The sequence below is a fragment of the Peromyscus californicus genome, unplaced genomic scaffold (assembly GCF_007827085.1).
Source record: "Peromyscus californicus insignis strain IS unplaced genomic scaffold, ASM782708v3 Scaffold_4__1_contigs__length_199733344, whole genome shotgun sequence".
Lineage (NCBI taxonomy): Eukaryota > Metazoa > Chordata > Mammalia > Rodentia > Cricetidae > Peromyscus > Peromyscus californicus.
This window is the reverse complement of record NW_026294562.1, coordinates 39,930,515-39,936,602: the sequence shown is the minus strand read 5'-3', so window position 1 is coordinate 39,936,602 and position 6,088 is coordinate 39,930,515. Positions and strand designations below refer to the sequence as shown.

The following is a 6,088-nucleotide window of genomic DNA, read 5'->3' as shown; positions in this document are numbered from 1 at the left end:
ACCTGTGTGCACCCCCACCTTTCTTAACCATTAGTCTGCCAAACAATTAATTCCCTTCTTTGGGAGGATGAGAATAATAGTGGGCATGAAATCTCTTCTTCTTCTGCATTTGGCTGGAGAGCTCATTTTCTTTCCCTGGGGAAGCCCTTCGACCCACTTTCCCTTGAATAGAACCTGAGAGAACAAAGGATTCTCCTCCTTATTTTAAAAGCTCCCCGACTAGGTGGTCAGTCAGGTATAGACAAAGAAAGAATGACCCCTATCACATAGTGACTTTTTAAAGGCATGATGATTTCTGTCTCTTGGTTTTTGGACTGGAGTCCGTGTGAGAAAGTATTGTTTCGCATACATTGAAGGAAGCCTCTCCAGCTCCGAGTTACACAAAAGATTCTTACTACACCTGAGCTGCAGTTGCTAGTTGTGTCCACAGTGTTCCTGTTTCTGGAAGCAAATGTATTAAAGACACCGAAAAAGTCCTCACAAGTCCTCGGGAATCTACCTTCATCACCTGCCTGACAGGGAAGGACACAAAGTGTGAGGACGCAGAGGGAAACTATTGCTTAGAAAAGAAAACGTGCTAACCCTTTGGGGTGGGGTGGGGTGTGCCCAGCTGAATGTTTCATAGTAAAGTTTGTCAGATAAGGCAAATCCTTAATTCTCTTTTTCCTGCTATATATGATCTTTTAATTTAATTACTAGCGAGCATAGAGGGAGTTTGCTATAATGGAGGAATGACGGATCAGCCCTGAATAAATCACTCTGACTCTTTTTAAAGGTGGCTTTCCGGTTAGGTTTGATGTGGACAGATAATGCTAAAGAGCTAAGTGGTGCCTCATTGCCAAATAGGACCCATTGTCTCAGTTTCCCTGACCCTATAAAACACAAACTGGTATTAACTTTCACAAAGTGTGCCCCCAAGTGCCCTTCAAACCTCATCTTATGGTTGTCATGGCAATGACTTGCTTCCCAAGGAATATTTGGAAGGAAGAGTATTTGGGGGCATAGGGAGTGGGAGAGATTTCTACACTTATGCATGCTTTTGCTGTATTGGAGCAACTTGTGTAATAGGGCATGAAAAAGAATGAGGCCAGAGAATTAACAAATGGATGTGAATTTCCCTCCAGATTTAGTAGTCAATCAAGACCTGGAAAAAGAATGTTTTGGCAAATTAACTCTGACTGAGAAAGTGAAGTTCTGTGGTCCCATGTGCAATAATAACTACCTTTTCAGTTAATGCCAATCACTGGCTTAAACCCAAAGTGATGCTTTTTAACTCGTCTTAACAGATATATGTATATATTATTAATGAATACTCAATGTATTATTCATTAGTGTTCATTTTTAAAATAGAAACTGTTATTAATATACTCATCACAAAGCCAGGAGAGAAGTTTATATTTGAGATAGATTACTTATTTTTAGAAGAACTCTGTCATTTTTTAAAATTGAACATGCACACGCACACATGCACACCACAGCCAGGAGACTAATGTTTGCATTTCCACCCCACCCCACCCTCCCATTTATTCCATTTATTAATGTGGTGCTTGATAACACTTCATCTAATAAAGGGCATTAGTGAGCTTCCTTTCACTGACTGCAGTGTCTGAAGGAGGGGATGCATTTTATTAGATGACTTTCTTTTTAAGTGACATCTGTACATTTGAGAGTATAGACACCCCACAAGACTTCAGATAGTAAGCACATTTCAAAATCTTACAAGGAAAATAAAGTGATGCCAAGTCCTTTCGGCAACATTGAGGCAGAATACCAACTTCTTTTGGAAGGCAGCTGTGCTTACCACTGGACTATCCAGCTGCTTTTGAATATGAGCAAACGTATCACCCGTATGACCACAATGGTGTGGGTTTCCCCTCTGGATTAGTGTTGCCCCATTTCTGCTTTGTTTGGTACCTATGCATTCTTCCACTGCTTTTATCTTCTATGTAAAAACTGCAAGCTCGTGAGTAATAATTTGCATCTTTGGTAAATGTTCTTCTTGTCTCAGGCTAAACATTAAATATTCAGTCATGGTTTTTCTTGCAGTCCTTTGCGTGCTTTCTACTCTCTGTCATCCTTTTGCCTCAGACTCCACCTGCCCCCCCCACACCATCATGTTAATTTGATGGATGGGCTTTCTGAACATCCAGAGTTATTGACACCCTTAACTAACAAAGCCAATTCTCCCATTCAACAGGTAATTTTGTTTCTCTTCCCACTGCCCTGATGTACTTTGCCCTCTCTGATGCCCTGAGACTTGTCAGTAAATGCAGTGTGGGGCATGATGGCCTGATTAGAGTTAGTTAAATGCAGATCACTCACCGATTCTGCAGCCTGGGTTCAAGCTGATTTCTCTTCTCATTCTTTCCAATGAAAGCATATGGAGTGCTTTATTTGTTTGTTTGTTTATTTGTTTGTTTGTTTGTTTGTTGGCTAACTTCAGTACCATATGGATAGTCAGAAATGGCTACATGTATAATTTCTGTTTAATTCCTCATGGCCTGGTAGAAATGGGGTGCTAAGGAATCAGGTGGAGAAGACAGGCCTGACACATGAATTAAACTCAGCAAGTGTTGGAATGCACTTATCATTCCTCCTGAAAACAATTCATTGTTTGTTCTGTCCACCCCAAAGCAAATTTTGAACATGCCAACTGACTCTCACTCTGCATTTGGAGCTGCATTTGGAAATAGCACTTGGAAATGAATGTCTGGACAGGCACAGGGTGATGATAGCCAAAAGACAGAGCCTGCTTTGAAATGGATGCCTTTTCAGATGGGACCCTTTCCAGGCGACTTCTCCTCTGCTGTAGTTTGCTTCATTCTTATGTGGTTCAAGACTTCATCCTACCATTAATCACACACAAAAAAAGTGAATTTGGTTTCAGTGACAGAATGTTCTTAGCATACTCCATATTCATTGTCATGTCTGTCTCTGCCATTGTTTTATTTAGGAGATTTTATTTTGGTAACTTGTGTTGAGTTTGAAGATTATTTTTAGGGCAAAAAGTTTTCTTAGAAGTGAAGTCTTGGCAGACTTTTTGAAGGGAAGGCTTCTGGAAAATGGGTTGCATTGGAGTGAAAGGAAGAGCTATGTAAGATGTTTTGAATAAATACATTTATGTCAATTTGTTAATCAAGAGCATCTGATCAGTGTGACTCTAAAGACTTTCATACTTTATATTGAACAATGCTATGATTTGACTGAGCAATGTCAACAATAGGATAAAGGGAGGGATCAGTGGTGAAGAGCACTTGCTGCTATTCTAAAGGGCCAGAGTTTGGTTCCTAATAATCTTATTGGGAGACTCACAACTGCTTCCAACTCCAGACCCTGGGGATCCAATGCCTTCTTTTGGCATCTATGAGCACCCATAGATATCACATACATACACACACACACACACACACACACACACACACACACACACACACACACACACAAGATAAATCTCTGTCTTTCTCTCTTACTTTTTGAGAGACTTTAGCTGGAATTCACTATGTCACCCAGGCTTGCCTCAAAATCACAGAGATCTACCTGCCTCAGCCTCCCTCCCTAGCGATGGGATGAAAGACATGCAACATCACATCTGACTTAAATCTTTTAAACATATATATTAAATTATATTTGGGAAAGGTAAGTCTAACCACTGTGTCCAATTTCCATTGTCTTTCTAACCAGCTGTGACCTTGAGGCTACATAGTCTCCTTGTAACATGGAGTTCTTTTTAAAATGAAGGATTTCAGGCTTGAATAGATCCCCTGGTGACTCCCTGTGGTGAGACCTGCATGCTTCCTGGGAATAGAAGAACACACTATATCTGGGCTGAAAGGACTGGATAGTCTAGTAGAAAACAGAAATGAAATAATAGTGAGATCCAAGGGACAGAGGGTCATGTCTACTAAAAAAAAATGCTTTTGACCATTATCCCAAAACAGATGGGTGTAGTTAATATTTGTAGTGAGGTGACTACCAGATTCAGTATTGTATACTGACTCTGACTGCAGGATCTAGACTTGGTGAGGCATGATTAATGAAAGATGAATGGTGAGATTAGAGACCTGGAAAATTTCTAAGAACCTGAGTAAAAGCAAAGTGACACTAGTAAATTAAATGGGGGCTTGTTGTATTGAATATTTGTGTCCTTGGGAAAAAAGCTAGAGTAATCTTTGAGTTTCTGTCTTTGGTATCTGACTGGATGGAAGTCCCCAGGACCTAAGAACAAAGGTCCCCCAAAAAAAAGAAAGACAGAACTACTTTGTGATTCTCTTGGTGAGCTAGAAAGATGCAGCATTACCTGCTGACTCTGATTAGTCAGGACAGAAGTCAACAATGTGCTTCTCTGTCTCACTCATCTCATTGACTGTGGGTCCCATTGAAGCCCTCACAGCAGAGAACTTTGAAGTAAATGGTACACACTTCTAGTGGCATCATGTCTACATTATTAAGTACAATGTGATGTCACCTATCTTATTGATAACTATGTATCATTTCACTAAATAATGCCCCCTCCTTGCAGCCCAAGGCTTTAGTTAATACTGTTCTATTTTTCTCTCCTTTCTGATTTTTATATATTAGAATTAATTAATGTTACCTGGGTAGCTAAAGGGAATTACCTGGAAGAGCAGTGATTCTGCTAGGAGATAAGTGCTGAAGTTTTATGCTCTGTATTTCCCTATAAAGTTATCCCAGTCCATAATACTGCTCCTGAAGCAAAGCAAAATCTTACTGAACAAAGAGATTCGCTGTGGACTGTACAGTTGGTAGTGGTCCTTCCAGAAAAAAACTGCTCCTTAGTGCTATCAAGTTCTCAGCAAACAGTTATGTGGACGTTCATTTCAACCTGTGCTTTTATTTGTATGTTTTTAAAAGGAGATCTCACTCTGCCACTGGCCTCAAACATGGGACAATCATCCTACCTTAACTTTGACATGTTAGGATTACAGGCAAGAGCCACCACACCCAATTTTTAATTCATATTTTAAATTGATGACTTCCAAAAGTCTTCCAATCTCAAATAAGATTCAATTTTTTTCTATGAGAGGTAGAATAAGAAGCAAACCCCAGATTTTTGCTTAGTAAGGTCAGGTTTCAACCGAACCATAGTAGTGGTCAACGGTTAACTTCCAGCCAGCAATGAAACACATCTCTATTCATTCTTTCTATAATGATACAAATTTTGATGAGTGAGCTGAGGGACCTGACTGTAAATCAAGACCTCTAAGAGCCTTAAAGATGGTAAATATGAAGAATAACTGTTTTCAGGAAAAGAAGGTGTGATGTTAAACAGAATTTTAATGCTACACATAAAGAAACATTTGAATTTCCACCTCATAAATATCAGCCTCCAATTCCTTTAAGAGAAAAGTGAGAGAGAAATGGTAAAAGGAAGAAGAATGTGGCAGACTGAAAGCCCTGGGGACTGTCTGATGTGCTTCAGATGGTGGCCTCTACTCATTCTGCACCCTATACCACATGACTTGGCTTTTGGTGAAATGTTCCCAGACAGCCTGAGGAGAATTTCTGAGGCTGGAAGAAACCTTCTTGTTGCTCCGGAAAGTTCTGTCTCCTTTATTGTGGGCAGAAAAATGGAAATGTGTGGTCATGGGGATGAGAGAGGAAATGGTTGGGATGTCCAAGTCCAGGGCCACCTCACTCAGGGAAGCATGGGGTCATAGCAATGCTCCTGCCAAGCTCTGTCTCTGCCTTTTGTGGTGACTTCCTGCCTCTGCAGTGTGGCTTCCAGGCCTACCCTCTTCTGGCTATTGGTGTAACCTCAGCTGGCCCCAGAACTCCAGACAGCTAGATTACATCCCTCCTTCCCATCATCTGGTATGATTATGTCTTTTAATCCTAAATATTCAATAAATGTGTGTTGAATAATCAGACAAATGAATCAATGGTGAAAGACCCATAAAATCTTAAGACTATTTAACTATTATCTGGTGAGCCACTCAGAAGAACAGCCTATCCAGGCTCATCTCAGAGTTATTGATTCAGTAATTAGGCAAAGTTCCAGAATTTGCAGTTTACCCAGTTCTGGGCCCAGGGATCTGCATTTTAACCAGCTCTCCCAGTGAGCCTGTTG

General features: G+C 40.4%; 1 protein-coding gene across 29 annotated transcripts in view; it reads left to right on the top strand.

Moving 5' to 3' along the window:
• Trpm3 (transient receptor potential cation channel subfamily M member 3) overlaps nucleotides 1-6,088 on the top strand; it is an 859,806-nt gene that overhangs the window by 329,861 nt on the left and 523,857 nt on the right. The gene's annotated exons all lie outside the window — the stretch shown is intronic.